This window comes from Coffea arabica, chromosome 3c (genome assembly GCF_036785885.1).
Source record: "Coffea arabica cultivar ET-39 chromosome 3c, Coffea Arabica ET-39 HiFi, whole genome shotgun sequence".
In the NCBI taxonomy this organism is placed as follows: domain Eukaryota; kingdom Viridiplantae; phylum Streptophyta; class Magnoliopsida; order Gentianales; family Rubiaceae; genus Coffea; species Coffea arabica.
In genome coordinates this window covers 10404096-10425546 of record NC_092314.1, presented here as the reverse complement: position 1 = coordinate 10425546, position 21451 = coordinate 10404096, and the positions used below count along the sequence as shown (strand labels likewise).

Sequence of the window (21451 nt, the reverse complement as noted above, 5' to 3'; positions counted from 1 at the left end):
AATTAATGGATTTGACTTGTGCATGGATTGGACACACCTCACTTTCATTTTATTCTATTTTATTTTAGGAATAAATACATATATATATACCTCTATATTTGGATTGACAAAATTATGAAGCCAATGAAATGAATGATATTGGTCTTCAATTTTTATAAATAAATCTCTCCATTCTACTTTTCTATGAATAAAAAACATAGGAGAGAATTCAAACATTTAATTTTAAAAACTCCTTTTTTCTTTAATACAAAGAGCATGAATAAGAAAAGAAAAAGGTAAAACTGTGAAGTCAAAACTATCATAAATGCTAATTGGGAAGTCAATGTTATTTTGAAATAGACAAGAGAGGGCTTTTAGTGCTAAAAAAGGTCTCTTAGTTCTGCAAAAACTATTAGTATAATTTACCCTAAAAGATATTATTGTTTTTGTAATGCAAATGCTTCAAAACTATATTGCATATATACTAAGATTTGCAAAGTTTGACATGTTAATCAACTCAGAATGAAAATAATCAATGTCACTCCAAAGTCCAAATTAATTGATCATAATATTTGGACATATTCATGAATGCAGGACAAGGACATGAACCTTATCCTCTTCACAATGCTGCAAAGTATCTTAAGATACAAGAGTGACTAGACTAAGTGCATTTGGTATATCTCTATTTTCTTCATCGATAATTTCAGAAACTTCTCTTGAGATTTGTGACAATATCATTTGATACCTCTGAACTTTGAGAAATCTCATCGATCTCCCTTATTTTCAACTTTTTATAACTTTATCAACTCATTTCAAAATATATAATTGAAAAACTCATTTTGGGAGAGATAAAATATTTCTATTCCAAAATTTCCCTTTTCTTGTGGACCTTTATTTTTATAACAAACCAAGTTAAATCCTTAAGAATTACAACATATTAATGAGCATGAAAGACATTTTGCAATTTTTGGAGTCATTAGTCTAGACAAAAAATGCAAAAGAAAAATTGTTATAATTAGAAAATATAGCATTCTTGAAAATTCCTCAAATGAGTTTCTAAATATATTATTAATAATTAACCTTTCTCTTGCTTTCAAACCATTGATTTGGATAAAGTGTTAGAACATTTAAAAAAAATTAAACTATTTATAAAATTCTAAGTTCATCCAAAAATATTTTGTAATAAAGAAAGTTACTTTTATTTTTTTGAAAACACGTCAAATGAGTTTGTAAACATAATTTTAGATGTTGTATTTGTTTTTAATATTCAAATCATCAGTCTATATAGAAAAATTTAGAAAGTTCACATTTTTAAAATTGTAAAACTCCTCAAATTAATGAAAACACCTCGTAGTCAATGAAATAATTTTTGTTGACTTGAAGCACCTTAAACATACTCTTGAATTGTAGTCGTTTGTACATTAAAAACAACTACTCATATAATTTATTCTATTATAAATATGTTTTCATAATATTTGTCTTATATTCCAACTTTTAGTAATTTATTTTCACTTTTGGAAAAATGGTAGGCTAACACAAGGGCAATTTGGCATGAAAATGCATCCTTTCTATAAATATTAGTTTCTTAATAACAATTTTTCTTTGAAATGGATTAATAATGTTACAAAAAGTTGAAAATAAGGGAGGTATGTGAGATTTCTCAAAGTTTAGGTGTACCAAGTGATATTGCCACTTTCTTTAGCAAATCATCTCTTCAAAGCCCAACTACATCGTTGACCGATGCCACGACCCCTTTGACCGCAATTTTGCACAGAATTACCTATAAGTAGAGATCAATCTTCATGAGCTTTCTCATCCTTCACAAAATCAGTTTCCTTGGGCAAAAATGGGTTCGAAGACACTTCTTTTCTATTGCATTTCCTTGGCTATAGTGTTAATGATTACCTCAGAGGTGGCTGCTGGGGAATTGGCTGTGTCATCCAAGCCAGTTGACAATTGCAATACATTTGATCTCTACTCCAATTTCGTCCTTTTATTTTAGGACCACAAATTTCACCTTTCAAACCATGTGCTCCCTTTATCCCAAATTATTTATCACATTAATATAAAACAAACGTAAAGATAGGGATGATATTTAAAAAAATCAAAGTTAATTTTGATTTTGATAAGATGACAAACATTTAGGGGACATTTCAAAATAGAAAATATGACACTGTAAATTGGGCTAAGGGAGTACTATTTTTGTTGTATATTTAAAGCGTTAGAGTATTACGAAACATAGCTGAGACCTACTTTGCTATTTAAATTCACCTTAATTTGTCAAGGCGTACGTTTAACTGTTTAAGTATAGAAGCCTCCCTGACTTGGGGCTTGGGGTATCGCGGTTAATCATCGATTGCTGGCTATAATAAAATTACCTATTAGTTCGTAGTGTTTAACCATTTTATTGGTATATGTAAGGATACTAAATATGCATGGCACATACTTTGAAAGACAAACTCTTGATCGAGTATGAAATCATTATAGATTTTGCTCCTCATACCCTGGTTGGTCTATGGTGGTTGAGCCTCGGAACTATTGAAGCCAGCTTCTAGCACTGTCATGAATTGGGAGTTGGCACCTTAACAAAAGTTGGAACTGGGGACAATGGGCCGTCCAACTGGAATTCCGGGAACCAATAATGGGTTGGCCCTGTTTCATCCATGAGTAGATGTCATCATCTAAAGGGTTCCTAAGATTCATTATTTCATTTGAACGGTTGGGATGTGAAGTCTCTGGTTTCACTTTCAAAACCCCCCCTATTTTTCCTCACCTTTACAAGGATTAAAATCTCCTGAAACCGGAAAAAGAGGAGAAACAAAAAAAATTAACTTTTTATACGTCGACGTTGACAGTGTAATGATTTTTTGTTGACACTAACAATTTTGAATGAATGCTAACCGTGTATAAATTTAAAATCATATTATTTGAAATAATCTAAACCTGTTGATATTAAAAAAAATTATATACTGACTCTGTATAAAAACGTTATTCGAAAAAAATGTCGTCTAAAGTGATGTAATATCCACAGTATGTACTTGCTAGTTTGGTATTTCGATTATGTGAATGTGTAATTATATGTCTCTTCTATGAGCACTTTTAGTGTCACGGCAAAACAATCTCATGCCAAAACAATCCCTGAAGTTTCTCTTAATATTACTTGGCATTCCTAAAGTTTCAAAAATATTACTTACCTACCTTATTTTTATTATTTGTATAACAAAATTTTTAAAAACCCTAAATTAACCTTTCACTTCAAGAAAACCATCAAGTCAAAAACAATCTCTTATTATACTACTACATCACAGTGTCATACCCCATAAAAATAAAAATTAGAAAAATAAAAAAGATATTTGAAAAGAAATACACTTGCATCAATTTAATTCTATATGTTCAAAACTGATTTCTTATGAATTTATATATTTTTTAACAACTTCTCAACCATTACTCAAATCATTAAACTGTAGCAATCATTATAAAAATCAACTGAAAATAAGAAAATAAATCATACTTCACTTTATCACAATCACAAAAAGTAAAAAGCAAACAAAATTTAATTTATTATATTTACAAATCAAATATTGCATAGTTATCCAAAAAATATGAGTAAGAGAGAATGATGGAGAAAAAGGAATAAGAAGAACATGACTTTTGTTTCTTTTTTTTTTTTCATTTTTGAGCTCCATTTTTTGATATGTTGTGAATTATGTGTCAAATGAGGGTTAATATAGTTTTTTTTTTTTATAATTATTAGGGGAGGTAAGTGATATTTTCAAAACCTCAAATCTCAAGAGTGCTAAGTGATATTAAGAGAAACCTCAAGGGTTTCTGATATTATCCCCAAAATCTATTAAAACATGAAACCCAATTCCTCTTTCTCAGTCGTGGCTTTTCTGTTTACTAGTTTTTGGCTGCCACGCCTTCGCGCGGCAATGCCCAGTTTTAAGTTTAACATACATAATTTTCGGTTTCTATATATAATGCAATATGAATACTTTTCTAATATGAAAATTCATGTACAAATGGTGCAAATATTCATCTACAATGGTGATACATCTGTCGTTGAATCTAGAATGTCTAAATTCCATTATATGTCCAGCTAAGACTTAACACAATTTACTTGAATAAATATAATTACACAAGAGCATAATTAATTGAATTAGGTCTCTTATATCTTAACATAAAGAAACAAAAATTGCCAAATTTAAATATACCATGCTTTGCATCCCTAAGTTATCAATAGGTCAACATGTAGGGTGATCGAAGACGAGACTGATAGAAACAACTGAAAAGCTACCATGATGATAGCCAGAAACTGTAGAGGTGTGATTTCCATTCGCAAAACTAACATCGTTTAGGATTCGCAAAACTAACATCGTTTAGGACACTGGGCTAGTCTATGGAGGAATTAGCATTGGTTGACTGCACTTTGCTCATTGGCTAGCGTGCGGCCATAGTACATTTGAATTGAAGCAGCTCGCTACTCACACCCTTTTCTATTCCTCTCCGTATAGTCCTCTTCTAGGGCATGCATATTTTCGCTACTATATAAATCAGATTTGAACAGAATGTCCATCATACATCCATATATCAACAAACAATCAATTACCCAACGTAAATATTAGCCAAAACACTTGGAGATTTGGATATACAAAGTAAAGAAATAGAAAATGCATACAAATGCAATTATAGTTCAGTCAACTTATATCCAAAAATAGTGATCCAACGGCCAAAGAAAAATAGGTAAAAAAAAAAGATGAAACTTCAAGCAATTCTGTAGTTATCTCAGTTAAATTATCAACTTTTCAATGTCACCATTTATATTTTTTGTGCCACCCATTACATCCACAATTCCCTCTTATATAGAGCAAGCTTCATGCGGTGTAAAAGATGCTTGGATGTAATTCTTAACACAATGTTTTCTCCCAATAGGTGCTCAAATTTCTATCTGAATAGCTCGATAACATGTATTACATTAACTTCAAGCTTTAACCCAACTTGAACTTAGTGAATGATATTTTAAGTAAAATGTTAGAAAAGAGGCCATACATTAAAAATTTTAGCTGGAAACAAAATGATCACTGATAAGTCAAAAGTAGTGAATGACTCAATCTTTTTGTAAACAAAATAAGAATAAGATTTCTCTTCAAAATCACCTACATGAATTCAAACTGAACTTTTCTATGTGCTAAATGATCTAAAGCAGATAAAAGATCTACTTTTGTATTAGCTATATTTCTACACAATGCACAAGCTACTAATTTCACTTGGAATTGTGCTGTTGCATCTAACCTGGGAGCTTAAATTTTGTTCTCTTTATTCATGTTCTACTGTTATGAAAGAGCAAATCTTACAAAACAGGGTAGATTTATCAAATTGTAAGATATTATCTATACTGACCAATTATTATTGGATGAAATCAATCTCTAAACGGATATTTCAAATCTGTCCATCTGATCCATATTAAGGCATTCAAGAACTATTGACTTACAAGATTGCAATTTCCAGTCTACATTCTTTCCAGATGGGCAGATCATATTCCAAGAACCCAGATGCTAAAAGTAGTAAATAAACAAAATACTTGACAAATCAACATGGGTAGTCTACTACCAACAAGTAAAAAGCAATGTTTTGAGGGAGACACACCGCTAATTTGGACTGCAAATGAAGCATGCACTGATAGAATTACATTTAACCAATCAAAAACATCAAGTAACTTCTCTATTCGAGCTTTACTATAAACACAGATTTGTGAAGTCTGAATGTAATCAATCATACATGTAAATTCAAACATGCAAATAAACAAAACTCACGGCAGGAGGTGAAGCAAAAATCAATAGTAACATTCTCACCACAAATGTCGAATGTCCCCGTATATCTCCAGAAGCTGTAGTTCGCCCAAAAATCCTTTCGCCTAGCTAATCTGATAAGCAAGCTGTCTCTGTGGAAGGTAGGATTGAAGTTAATCGGAAGGGTGTCTGAAGTAGCAGGTACTGGGAGAGTGAAGCGGAAGTGGAAGTGGAAGTGGAAGTGGAAATTAAATCTAAGAAACGAACGAGACACAGTAATGGAGATTGCAAAGCCTGCGCGCACCGGTTCTTGCACTTTGTCCAGAACACTTAGATTTAACTACTTCGCTAAGAATGAGCAAGAACACAGCCACCGTGCGGACAGCGGCAAATCAAAGGCCATGCAGACAGCTCATAGTGGCAAACTCACCGGCCACAAGAAAGCCACGAGGACAGCATCGAAGTTCCAAAGCCATGCAGACAGCTGATAGCAACAAACTCGCGCCCACAACAAAGCCACGCGGATAGCAGGAAATTTCCAGCAAAGCCACCACCACTGAATGGCAAAAGACCAAACTGCCCCTCAAGCTCACACAAATCACGCTATAATCGGCCCATTTTCACTGTAGCTAAGCCAACTGACGCTTTTAGTATAGTAAAGATTTGCAAGCTTTCATTGAAATCTCCCTCACAAACCCCCCCACCCGCTGCACACAGCCACAAACACACATTCTTGTGTTTATCGTCTTCATATCTTCCGTGTTTTTTCTTTATCTTTTCTCTTACTGGATCTAAGAGCCTTCAACGATTTAGCAGCCATGAGTGGCTTTGTGACATTAATCGAGTCTTGGAGAAGGAGAACACAGTGATGAGCTCACCCATGGCCGTCTTTTCTCGATCGATCGGTGGAGGACGAAATCAGGGAAAAAGAACCAAAAAGAATTGGCAAAAGCCATAAAAAAAAAAAAAGACCAGATACGTTGCGTCTTGCGATTTGCGAAGTGATTCAGAAGATGTAGGCTTCGTTTGGGTAGTCAAAGGAAAGTCAAAGCAGAAGGAGGCAAAAAAAACCCGAAAACAAAAAGAAAAACCCGGAAATTTACCCTTTTTCGGTGTCCAATTCAAAATCGATTTGGTCGACTCTTAGATAAAAGGATTTTTACTATCACTCGAACCGGATACATGTCCAATTCCTGTTCAACCGGTTGGACGGCCAATCTAAGTTCGTGGCTTAGCTATCATCAAAGTGGTGTTTTAAAAAAAAAAAAAAAAAAATTCAATTTTGGGTATACATAATTAACTAATCTAATCCAGATATCTGTGATAATAGATTTTGAAGACTCATTTTCTATCCAGTTAGTTATAGGTTTAATTAAAAATAGATTAAAAAAACCCTTACCTCGATCCCCTTTTTGTCAAATATAGTATACAAGCTGAAAAGAAATGATAAAACCAAATAATCTAGCCATACAAGAAATCATGTCAAAAGCTCGTAAAAAATCTAATTGTAGTATGTCATTTCTAATATCTGTCACCAATATCAGTCACATGACTAATCTAATTTCATGAACTTTAATAGCACAGTTTACTAAATACATCCAAAGGACATAACTTTTCTCTTTGCTTGAATAATTTGGGTTAAAAGTGTTAATTTTTTCAAGAATATTTTGTTACTAATAAAAAAATTATTTTGTTAATCTAATGAATTTAGGTTTTTTTTGGTCAAAATAACGAGTTTAGGTTAATTGAATAATAAAATTAGGTAGTAAATTCATTTGTGAATTTATAGTTTAGACAATGAAGCATGTGAATTTATTTGTGAATCCAGGCAGAACAACTGGCTGTTGAAACTCGAAACTCACATAAGATTTTACTTTCACGTCGTTGAAGTAGAAAAAAGTACATCATACCCGGGGTATCCACCATATCCACCGCCGGCCACGGTACTTGGATTCTTCCGGGCCATTAGTACTCTTCTTTGCTGCATTGGCTGCAAATGATCACGGGCTCATGCAGAATTATCTAGTTACTGCATGCATCGTAGTAAATTTTTTCCTTAAAAAAAGGAAGAAGGAAAAAAAAATTGCCTATAGTAATTCATGTTGTGCCAAAAAGTCTATATTTTGTAGGTATAAAATTGTTGAAAAAGGAAAGAATAAGTCCCTGAATAAATAGCTTACTATTTTCGGCCAAATCCGTGGCTGTCACCTCCGAGGCAATCATCAGAACTACAGCCAAAAGGCATAGGAAGAGAATTGCGTCGGAACCCATTTTTGTTTTCCTCACACAACTTGGTTTATGAACTCAAGATTTGGTATTAAAAACATTGACAAGGATGAGAAAGCTGCAGCATCTCTTCTCTTTTTATAGGGAAATTTACTTGACACGGTTCTCGAAGAGGGAAAGGTAAAAATACGCATGGAAATGTGTTGACCCCATGATTTAGATGTAGTTGAAGATATTTATGACGGCAATATGTGATAGAATATCCAACATAGACAGAGTCAAACATTTTACTTTGAGCGCAAAGGATCTATCACTCAAAATTAGGCCGTGATCACACTCTATTGCTCAAAATTAGGTCAAGTTCTTATGGTCACAAAATCGGTCTGTTTCTACTGAGCATTTAGTGTCGGTATATATACAAGTCTATATAAGGAACCATGTCCATTTGAAACAAGTCTATATAAGGAACCAGGTCACACTCTACTAGCATTTGGCTACAAGGAAAATATGTGGTCCAATATGTATAAATTGTCTGTTCATATCATCTCATAATTTCATCAGTATGCCCACTTGAAACAGTCAAATGGTCCCCAAAGTCAACCTTAGCCAAGGCAGGAAACCTTTGAAAACCAAGCTACTTATATCACATTTGTATATATCTAGAAATTTAACACAAAGAAATGATTAACAGAGCAACAATGATTATGCGACTAAAGTATGTACGAATGAGACAAGTATATCCAATTCAATCAGCCCATAAACTCATAAAATGAAAAAGAAAAAACCAAATTACCCGAGTATATTAACTGAGATGGAGGGGAGGGATGGAGGTGCAGGGCCACAAGGAGATAAGGGAGCAGGAAAGGTAGCAAATACTGACCACTTGTACGTGTGAAGATAAGTGAACACCAAGACTTCAAGGAGGGCGTTGGGTAATGGATGGAAAAAGAGTAGGGGAAAGAGACACGGGGGGATATTTTGACAATTTGATCGTGAGAGTAAAGGAAAGAGTGGGTAAGGGTGATTATTTTCATTTTTACTTATCATTTCCATTTGTGGGAATATGTGTGCAAATATAATGGGGGTATAAGAGTACTTTTGAATATTAAAGGGAGGTATGTATAATATTAAATATTAGAAGGGAGGATCTTGAAATTGTCGAAACACTTTAAGGGAGGTTTTGAAATTTATCCCTCGATTTAATCTCTTGCAAGTCGAAGAAGACATCCTTTTTTAAAAAAAAAAAAAATTATCTAAAAAATTTTGATGCATAATACCAGTTGAAGAGCAAGTCAATGGAATCTACAAACAGTTTTGGGGGTGGGGCAACTTTGTACCTAGTACCGACATTGTATTTGTCAAACATTGTAGCAATTAGCATCATTCGTTAGACATGCAAATTTTAGCTACATAAATAGGGATAATTTTGGAAATCTCCCTTCGGATTTTGTCTAATATCACTTAGCATCCTAAAGTTATTTTAAAAAATATCATTGACCTCTCTTAAAATCTTTTGAAACAAACTCACCCTACATGATAAAATTATTCCTAAAATGATCATTTAAAGAAAGAAATGTATTTTTGTCCCAAATTTACCCATTTTTGTTGTCATATCTTGAATGTTTTACCAAAATGATTTCTAACATTTATTTGCATGGGAGAACTGAAGAAGATTGGAAGGGAGTGTTGTATGCAATAATAATTGATACAATAATATTTTCTTCTATTTTGGCATTTTCTAGATTTTTTTTACTTCCATAAATGTTAGAATAACAAAGAAACTTAATTAAAGATTAGCATATGAAAACAAAACATGTTGTGAAGAGATACATTTGCATTCAACAATTATTAGATGAGCCATTTTATTTTTTTTTTACATAAGGGTAATTTTGACATTTTAGGTAACGCCGTTATGAATGATCATTCCCGTCACTTTGACACTTTAATTCAAATCATAAGGGGGTTATGTATAGTTTTTAAAACCATAGGGGGGTTATGTAAAAAAAGGCTAAACCACAATTGATAGTAGTTATTTTTTTGAGTTCTTAATATTGCATTCAACTTCTTGAATATTAATTTTATTATTTGGAAATAAAAATTGGATGGCGTTTATATTTTTTTTGAAATTTATGTATTTTAAATATATTTTTATTCTAGTGCATTTACAAAAATTCAACGAATATCCATTGAATATCTAAATCCAGGAGAGTTTGGATTTGGACTTATTTTTTCAAACTCATAAAGGTTTGGTTCTGAATTTGGGACTAACTAAATTTAATATATCTAAATTTGGATCAAAGGAATCCAATCTAAATCCTACATATTAACATAACTAACTGGCAGAAGTGAGGGTTTTGGAAAACTTGCTTGTGTTTTTGCTTACTTGTTTAACAACTCCTTTCAGAAATGACTCGGGTTAAACAAGTCAAGTGGACTGAAATAACTAGATAGAATCCAAGTATTCAAGATTAGAAGCCGCAGTCGCCCAATTGAATTGTACTAGTAGCATGGCAAAAATTGAAACCAAACCCAATGTGCCGAGTCGAAGTCCTGTGTTGATGGGAAACAATCAAGAACTAGATCTGATACATATCAGCATATGTTAGATGAACTTGACCTTCCATCCCAAACCGATTGGCATAAAGTTAGAGGCCCAAGACGACCTGAAACTTAAAAAAAAAAAAAAAAAACTTTAGTTGGTCTTTGATAGTGGATGAGGAATTACTTGTTTAACACTAAAAATATTGACACGAAAAATACATAATTGAAATTGTTGATTATTGACAATTTAAATTTTGACCGTTAGACAATGTTGCATGTATTTTGTATTTGCCTAATATTAAAAACTTTGGTGGCCGTATTTATTTTAAGTCGAAACATTATGAATTAGATTGACACACGTGTTAAATATTAGGGATCAAAACTGCATTTCTAGTGAAAGGGCTTTAATTAATTCTAGTATATTGTTTGTCATCTACATGACAATCCAATTTCATAAACTTCAATAACATAGCACACTAAATAAAAGCAAATGAGCTCAATAATTCAGGAAATAATCCTATTACCATTCTAAATAATTCCACTTTGTATAGAAGAATAATAACCAACAGCTCAAGAGCTCGAAACACTTATGAAATACTCCCCACCCCATTACAAGATGACAAGTAGACTTTGTTATGGGAATCTTCCTAGCGTTCAGTTTCATTATCGCCAAAGAAATACAAAGTCTATCTTATCCATTACACTTGGGATACAAAATGGCATTGGCCAATTCTATGAAATACAAATCTTTAACATATTTTATAAAAGATATTATTAATTTTTTAATGCAATTGCTTCAGAACTATGCTGCCTATTAAGAGTTTTTTTTTTTTTTTTTTGCAACTATTTGTGCATTGCAAAGTTTGGGATGCTCTTCATTTGTTATTTTTCTTTATTACAAAGACGTTTGGCAGGTTAATCAACGTGGAATGAATCTAACTAAGGGCCAAAGAAAAAAGGGAGATAGAAAAAATGTTGATGGATACACAGTGTTTTGATTTATTTTACTCTTTAATGACTTACCATGTTTATTATTAACGATGGCTTGTTTTTACTCACCAATTATTTATTATGCTCATTTGTTCCTATCTCCTTTTCAATTAACCATATAAAGTAACTAAGCTCCGCAAATGATGTGCAATTAATATATTGATACATATAATATGAAGAATAACAAATGCTGAAGTCTTTTAATAAAATTTGGCCATGCGAAACTAAAATTGGTGTTCCGGAAATATTATTTGTGGGGAAAATTGTATGGCTAATTTAAAGAGTAAAAACAAGTATTATTCGGCATGTACGAATTCAACTCTTAATGGACTCGTCGCTGTATTGTTGAGTCATTTTCTGCAATAAATATCGAGCGACCAACTGATTCGCTTCTTTGTACGACACCGAAAACTGATGACCAGCTGTATATTTGTTGAAGCCACAAATTCCTTCTATATCCATACTAATTTCGCACACAGTTAAAAAAAAAATTAGTTAAGTTTGTTGAAAAAATAAATTTAATCTAATATTTTTCTAAAATATCCATATATTAATATTAGGAGTATCACTAATCACTATACTTTTACATTAATTACAACAACAATAATGATTGTGTATTGCACCATTCAAGACATAAAGCAATTATTGGTGAAAAAAATTGACTATATTAAATAAGACAAGCTATACTTACCGATAACAAAGTATATTGAATAAAAGTATTTTAAAGAAATTAAAAGTTAACTATATTCTTCAATGAGAAGGTGCACTATAGGGGGAGGGATGGATTGGATGATTTGTGGAAACAGAATGTAAGTGAAATGTATCGGGTTTGAGGATGAATTGAGCGGTTCATCGGGAGGAAGTGTAAATGAGATGTTTCAGATTTGAACCCTCTCACATATACTAAAAAAACATAGACTATAATTTAGAATGGATGAAAAATAAAAATAAAACTATTAAAGTGATATGGAGAAAGTAATTATTTTTTCCCCTTCTTCCTTAATTGCTACACGAGACAGGAAACGGAGACAATATAAAGGTCCTCCTGATAGGAAAAGTAGATAAAGCTTATTAAATTCTGCTGCGGCGTCAACATGTCCGCAGGAATTAAATGAAAAACCATCTTGGCATTATGGAGTTCACATACATTTAATAAACTGGCTAATTAATTTGCACCAATTATCTTTTGATGTGTTAATCACTTATATATTGACATGGAAAATTGAATAAGATGAATGAAGAAGTATAAATTTATATTATAAATGTCTCTATTTTGACAAAAGCATAGTAGATTCATAATTCCTTGTAAATTCTCCAAATAGATAAATGTTCTCGACATCATTCATGTGTGAATTTTTTTCTTTTTATTATTATTTTTTAACCCAACCGTGAAGTCTTTGTCAATGCTTTAATGAATGATAATACCAGTTAGACATCCAGTTCTGTACGCATTGTTAGCCTAATTTACATACTAGATCTTTACATCTTGTAGTCTCATGTATATTTTAAAATTTTGTGCAGTCTTATAAAATAACTTTTGCAAACTCATTACAAATAAATAATTATTGCAAATGATTAATCACAAGCAATAAATAACTTTTTTAATTGTAATATTAAGTAAATTAATTGATGTACTTATTACAAATATTTAGTTATACTAAAAAATTCCGAACCAACACTTTAAATTTCGACTAATATTAGTGTTGCACCTCCTAAACAAAGGTTCTGGTTCCGCCACTGATTGATCACCGCACCACGTTAAATTATGCCGTCAAACTCATAATAAGAAAATTTCATTTTCCACTACAGTGTTCGAATATTGGGAAGTAGGAAGGAGACACGATAAAATGTTGATTAATACCCCATGAATGGATTGTTGAACGTAAAAGTTAGATATAGCACACTAATACTATAGGCTTTTGAAGGAAATCCACTAGCTAATCGACGAGGGCTTTATCCACATTATCTTAATCTTACATTTGGGATACAAAATAAAAGTTCCTTGACATGTCGATCTTTAAACATATGTTCTTTTGTAATGCAAAATGTAACATCATTATACAGCCCACCATTCTTCTTTGAACCTATTCCAAAGTTTGTCATGTTCTTCTTCGTTTCTTTTCTTTCTCAAAAAATGTTTGACTCGTTTAATCAACTTTTTTTTTTTGGGTGAGAAAATTTTTTTTGGGCTACTTGTTCAATCAACTTGGAATCTTGTTCAATCAACATGTAATAAATATAAACGATCGTAGTCACTCCAAAGTCAAAATTGTTAAGTCTTACGAGAAGTGGATCTTGGGGAGTATTGGTTAGTAATTAGAATAAATTCTTGTCCCTGTACTTTTAGCGTAATTTTTTTTATTATTCTAACATGTCTGTATAGATGAAATATCACTTTTATTTAAATTTGAGATTTTCATTTTGTACATATGACATGTATCAAATCCTGCTGGCATTAAAAAAAAATCACTAATCGCGTAAGATTAAACTTAGTAACTACGGTTTGAGATAATAAAACTAGCTATCAATCCACAGTGATGAATCATTTTTAAGTTTTATAAGATATTTTCACTCACACATTAAAAGGCAAATTTTCAAATGGCTATGATATTTTCAATGAGGTATTAGGTGACTTAGAAGCATGTAGACAAACTGGTGCAAATTTCACAATTCCAAATTGCCAGTACAGTAATTAACTTGATGCCCTATTTATCCTCATTGCAGCCATGACAGTTGAGACAACTGGTTTAGAAGAAGCCAAGTACCCTGGAGGCTACCGAGGGTACCCCGGAGGAAGTTATGGAGGCTATCCTGGAGGTGGTTATGGAGGATACCCAGGTGGCCGGTATGGGGGCTATCCAGGAAGAGGTTATGGTGGATATCCTGGGGGTGGATATGGAGGGTATCCCGGTCTTGGCGGTTATGGTGGATATTGCAGCTTTGGGTGCTGTGGCCGAAGTTATTGCGGTGGCGGCTGTAGGTGCTGCTATCATCCTGGTCAGGCTGTGGATGCTGAGCCTGAAAACTAAAAAAGCCACCTTCTAGCTCGGTAATGAAACAGGCTCAGTGTGATAGTATGTACTTTGTCGTGTGAAATATAATTAGCATTTTGTAATATGCAATTTCTATATATTTGCTTGCTAGTTCAATATTTCAGTTGTGTTAATTAATGTTGAGCCGCAAGGTTTGACTTTGGTGGCAAAATTTTTCATCCCACGTCGAAGACCAGCAACGGAAGCCTTTCTTCTTGATACCTATAAATAAAGGCTTCCTATGAAGGAATCAATTGCACAATTCAAGAGAGCATTATATGGGCTATTAGTTTCTTGGATCATCTAGCCCATTTATAGTCAAATATTTTAGGCTATCTTGTTTTGAATTTAGGAATACTTCCTAAACCTTTTGCAAGTGCCTTTTGGTTTAGGAACCACTTTCCTACGACTTTTGTATATCTTCTTCATAGTGAAGTCTTGCTCCTCCTCCGTCCATGGACGTAGGTCGATTTGACTGAACCACGTAAATTTCTATATATTTTATTTTGCTTTGTTATTTATCTTTATTGGGTTGCCACAATCCTTTTATATGGTCGATTTTACCGCCTAATCAATATATGATCGGTTATACCGCCTAACCTTTATATGGTCAGTTATACAACCTATTTTGTTCTAACTTTAGTTTGTTTATTCTTAGGCCAAAGCTAACAAACTGGTATCAGAGTTGGTTGATATATTTTACAAGACAGGTTCATTTGGTGGGCCCGTTCATCCTGTGGGACCCACTCATCCTATGGGGTCCGTTTATCCGTGGCCCGCTCATCTCGTGGGATCCGTTCATCCCGTGGGGCCAGCTTATCTCGTGGGACCGCTCACCCTGTGGGGCCCGCCCATGAGACTTGCATATTTGTTTGACCAATTTTTTGAGACAAACTTCAAATTATAGATTTTGTGGCAATAATGACGATAACAAAGACAGTTGTCAAAAAATTTGACAGGAATGTCAACTTCGGGATGTGGCAACTCAAGATGGAGGCCATTCTTGTTTAAGACGGAATTGATTTGGCAATTCAGGGAATTGAGAAAAAGCCTGAAGATGTAAAGGATACGGATTTCGCCGATATGAATAAGAAGGCCAGATCCAGCATAATCTTAAATCTCTCCGATAAGGTATTGCGTGAGGTAGCAACGGAGATTTCGGCCAAAGTTATGTGGGATAAATTGAAAATCTTGTATATGAAAAAGACAGTCAAGAATCGGCTATATCTGAAGTAGAGTTTGTATATGTTTCGAATGTCTGAAGGTACATCTATACTCTCCCATCTTGATAAATTTGATTCTATTATTATGGATTTGGAGAATATAGATTCAAAAATTGATAATGAAGATCAGGCCCTATTACTTTTGTGCTCCTTTCCCCAGTCCTTTAAGTATTTTCGTGATACTATAATTTATGGAAAGGAAACAATTTTATATCGGGAAATTAAATCTGCATTAAAATCTAAAGAGCAGATAGATAGAGATATTACTGGAGAAACTAGTGGGAGTCAAGCCAATGGCTTGTTTGTTTGGGGTAGATCTGAAAAGAGAAATACAGAAAATAGAAATAGATCCAAATTCATAGATAAAAATGTAGTGTGCAACTATTGTAAAAAGAAGGGTCATGTTATCTCTGATTGATTTAAATTGAAAAATAAAGAAAAGTAAAAGGAGAAAAAGAGTAAGACCGTCGAGGCTAGTAGTACAGTTAATGAGAATGATAGAGCCATTTTCTATGCAACGGAAAATAATTTTAGGTCTAACAATGAATGGATTATAGATTCAGATTGTTCATATCATATGTGTCCCAATGGGGACTGGTTTTCAACATATGAATCAACTGAAGGTGGAGTTGTCTTAATGGGTAACAACGCCGTATGTAAAGTTGTTGGCAAAGGCACAATTTGGATTAAAATGTACGATGGTATTGTGAGGACACTCACAAATGTTAAACATGTTCCATATTTGAAGAAAAATTTCATCTCTTTGGGCACTCTTAAGTCTATTGGGTGAGCTATTCTTGTGGAGATGGAGTTCTCAAAATCGCTCGAGGTGCTCTTATTGTTATGAAAGCACATAGATCTGGTACTTTATATATTTTGTAGGGATCTACTGTTACAGGTGCTGCTGCTGTTTCAACATCATCTTTGTCAGATACAGACATCACCAAATTGTGGCACATGAGATTGGGGCACATGAGCGAGAAAGGCTTATCTATTTTATGCAAACGAGATCTTCTTGGTAGTCAAAGTATTGGAAAGATGGAATTTTGTGAGCATTGTATTTTTGAAAAGCAAAAAAACTCAGCTTTAGTTCAACAGTAATTCACAAGACAAAAGGTACTCTTAATTACATTCATTCAGATCTATGGAATCTTTCTCGTGCTCCTTCTAAAGGTAGTGCCAGGTACATGTTGACTTTTATTGATGATTATTCAAGAAAAGTTTGGGTCTATTTTCTTAAGCATAAAAATGATATTTTTTTAACTTTCAAGCAATGGAAAGTTTTGATTGAGAAACAAACAGAAAAATATATTAAGCCATTGAGAACAGATAATGGCATGAAATTTTGTGAAGGTGAATTTGATAGATTCTGTAAAAATGAAGGAATTGTTCGACATCGCATTGTCAGAATGACGCCTCAACAAAATGGTGTGGCCGAACGTAGAAACAGAAAGCTTTTGGAGAGAGCAAGATGTATGATCTCCAATGCAGGGTTGACAAACGACTTTTGGGCAGACGCAATCAATATGGCCTGTTATATTGTCAATCGTTCCCCTTCTGCATCTCTTGATTTCAAAACTCCTGAGAAAGTTTGGTCAAGTACTCCTGTTGATTACTCCAATTTAAAAATTTTTGGGTGTCCAGCATACATGCATGTGAGTGATGGAAAATTGGAACCTAGAGCTAAAAAGTGCATTTTTCTTGGGTATGCTTTTGGGGTGAAAGGATACAGATTATGGTGTTTTAATCCCAAATCTCTAAAATTTGTAATCAGTAGAGATGTTACTTTTGATAAATTGTCTATGTTATCTTCCAAGAAGGAGTCTTCTAGTCCTTGTACTACTGATAGTACACAGAAGCAAGTGGAGCTTGATATTGATAGTTCTGGTTCTTCTCAAACCAAATCTTCTATTCATCAAATGCCAGTAGATGCACCTGAATCTACTTTGAAGATAGTACAGATGAAGAGGAGTATTCCATAGTCAGAGATAGACCAAGGAGAGACATTCGACCACCACAAAGATATGCAAATTTAGTTGCATATGGTTTGTCTGTTGCAGAAGAAACTGATGCAGTTGGTGAGCCTTCCACCTATTCAGAAGCAGTTTCTTGTGATGATTCTACAAAGTAGTTGATTGCAATGAATGAAGAAATTGAATCTCTTCATCAGAATGAAACTTGGGTTCTTGTAAAGCCACCGTCAAATAAGAAAATAGTTGGTTGCAAGTGGGTATTCAAGAAAAAAGAAAGTATTCCAGGGGTTGAAGATGTAAGGTAAAAAGCACAATTAGTTGCAAAAGGCTATAGTCAGATATAAAATGTTGATTTTAAATGAAGTTTTTTCACATATTGTTAAACATATCTCTATTCGTTTTTTGCTAGCTTTAGTTGTCATATATAATTTGGAGTTAGAACAGCTCGACGTTAAAACAGCTTTCTTACATGGCAAACTTGAAGAACAAATTTTTATGAAGCAACCCCAGGGTTTTGAGATTGAAGGTAAAGAAGACCATGCTTGCTTATTGAAGAAATCTTTATATGGATTGAAGCAGTTTCCAAGGCAATGATATAAAAGGTTTGATTCCTTTATGTTAGGTCATGGTTATTCAAGGAACATGTATGATAGTTGTGTTTACTTTCGAAAGTTAGATGATGATTCTTTTATCTATTTGTTGTTGTATGTTAATGACATGCTCATTGCTATCAAGAATTTGTCAGAAATTCACATTTTGAAATTGCAGTTAAATAGTGAATTTGAATTGAAAGATTTGGGAGCAGCTAAGAAAATTCTTGGCATAAATATCAAGCGAAATCGAGGAGTAGGGAAGTTGTTCTTGACCCAGAAAAATTACCTTGAGAAAGACTTGGAGCGTTTTGGCATGATTCAAAATCAGTATCTACTCATTTTGTTAGCCATTTTTGGATATCTGCTACTTAATCACCAAAATCACATAAAAAGAAAGATTATATGGCACGGATCCCTTAATCCAGTGTAGTCGACAGTATTATGTATGCAACGATTCATACTCGTCCAGATATTGCACAAGCAGTCAGTATTGTTAGCAGATATATGTCTTGTTTTCAAAAACACATTGGCAGGCTGTGAAGTGGATTTTCAGATACTTGCGAGGTACTTCAAATGCATGTTATATTTGGAAGAAATAATAACACTTTGATTGGTTTTGTAGATTCAGACTACGCTGGGGATCTTGACAAGAGAATATCACTTTTAAGCTATGTATTTTGCGTTGGCAGTTGTGCTGTCAGTTGGAAAGCTACTCTACAACCTGTCGTAGTTTTGTCTACTACAGAAGCAGAATATATGGCTGTGACCGAGGCAATCAAAGAAGCCTTGTGGTTGAAGAGTTTGTTTAGCGAGTTTAGTCTACATCAAGGTGTTACTGTTATTCACTGTGATAGTCAAAGTGCCATATACTTGACTAAAGATCAAATGTATCATAAGAGGACGAAACATATTGATGTGAAATATTACTTTATCCGGGATATCATTGCTGAAGGAAAAATTCTTGTTCAAAAAATCAGTACCAAGGAGAATCCTGCTGACATGTTCAAGAAACCTCTTCCAGTTTATAAGTTCAAGCAGTGCTTGGACTTGGTTGGTATTCATTGTTGGTGATTTAAACCCATTGGGGCTTATGTGGGGAAGGTGAAGCCGTTTTTTGGTGGGACTCAAAATTACGCCAAGGTGGAAATTTGTTGAGTCGTAAGGTTTGACTTTGGTGACAAAATTTTTCATCCCACATCGAAGACCAGCAATAGAAGCCTTCTCTCTTGATACCTATAAATAAAGGCTTTCTATGAAGGAATCAATTGCACCACTCAAGAGAGCATTATATGGGCTATTAGTTTCTTGGTCATCTAGCCCATTTGTAGTCAAATATTTTAGCCTCTGTTATTTTGAGTTTAGGAATATTTCCTAAATCTTTTGCAAGTGCCTTTTGGTTTAGAAACTATTTTCCTACAGCTTTTGTATATCTTCTTTATAGTGAAGTTTTACTCTTCCTCCGCCCGTGGACGTAGGTCGATTTGACCGAACCACGTAAATTTCTGTATCTTTTATTTTGTTTTGTTATTTGTCTTTATTGGGTTGCCACAACCCTTTTATATGGTCGATTTTACCGCCTAATCATTATATGGCCGGTTATACCGCCTAACCTTTATATGGTCGATTATACCGCCTAACCTTTATATGGTCGGTTATACCACTTATTTTGTTCTAACTTTAGTTTGTTTATTCTTGGGTCAGACCTAACAATTAACGTGTAATTATGTGTCTCTTTTATGAGCATTTTTGGTGTGATGGAAAAATATTCTTATCCAATCTGAAGTCATTTTAGTAGCTTTGCACTGAAAAATGTTTAATGTTTGTATTTCAGAGATACAACAAAATCAAGGCTAATTGTGGTTAAATCTGTAGCCTCGAACTTGTATCACTTTCCCTTGACTAGTCCGTGAAAGACTAAATATTGTGCTATTGGCAACTATACCAAAAAAATAAAAAGGTAGAGTAACAGAATTTGAGACTTCGGTATAACACTTGCACATCAGCATGTTTAGAAGGCAAAATAATAGTTTTTATAAAACATTAGAACTATCTAATCTCATGAACTTTAGCACCACAAAAAAACTAATTAATCTCCAAGAACAAACTTTGTCCTTTTTGAAGTTTGTTGCACAATAGCCCGTTCATAAATTGATCTATTCATAATTTATGATTAATTCATAATTGATCATTTTCCGTTCATAAATGATCATATATATATAAATAATTTACAGCTTTTATGTATTTTTGTGATATCAAGTAAACTCTTCTCACAAATTATCATTAACTAAATTACCTAAATCTGACAAATCCTCCTCCCTATGATTTAACTGCTGGCATAGTGTTGAGTGTATATTATTCAAAAAAATGCAGGAAAACCAAAGCTGCATTAAACATATCTCCAGCGCCTCCATATCTGCCTTCATCCCTGCCATTTCCGAAGAGGCAAAATCCCACAAATTGCTTAGCCATTCCTGCTATGAGGTTTCTAGCATGATTGACAAGTGTCGAACTTGTGCAATAATAATAAATAAAACCGAAATACCACCAAAAGCAGTCAATAATCAATTCTAAGTACTAGAGCAGGGACTCTAGGTGTGCAATGGGTTACTTGATTCACCCTGTTCTCGAAAAGTTTGTTTAATTCGATATACCAGAATTAATTACATGACTAAATTTACTAACTAGTTAACAGTGGCAAGTAGAGTCATTTCCTCAGGAACTGGAGAGAAATTTGTTTCCTTTTCGAGTCAAGATAAATGGGGGGTTTTAGGATTAACTGCTAATGACCTAAATAACTCAAATGCGATAAATAATTAATTGACAGAAATAAATGAGAAAACTCTAGCCAAGAGTATACTTCAGAAACGGTTCATGTAACTGATCATCAATTCAAATATAATTCCAACATTCATTACTAGATTGGTTATAACTGTCATACACGCGATAAACAACCAACTTTTCCTTACCTTTTCGATAATCAAGGTACGACCGTTAACTATTTTTCTAACTAAGAAATAACTCTAAGTACTACCGTAGGGTTTAATTTCTAAATTGCATTAAGAATTGAAAAAACTCAATTCTAACTAACAAACACGCTACGAGGAT

At 33.5% G+C, this 21451-nt stretch overlaps 1 long non-coding RNA gene across 1 annotated transcript; it reads right to left on the bottom strand.

Annotated features, from left to right (window-relative positions):
• Positions 1-4038: 4038 nt before the first annotated feature.
• Positions 4039-6893, bottom strand: LOC140037627 (uncharacterized). Its single transcript, XR_011841569.1, has 2 exons — positions 5832-6893; positions 4039-4523 (listed from the first exon to the last, which is right to left on the bottom strand). It is a non-coding gene; the product is annotated as an uncharacterized lncRNA (long non-coding RNA).
• Positions 6894-21451: the final 14558 nt, after the last annotated feature.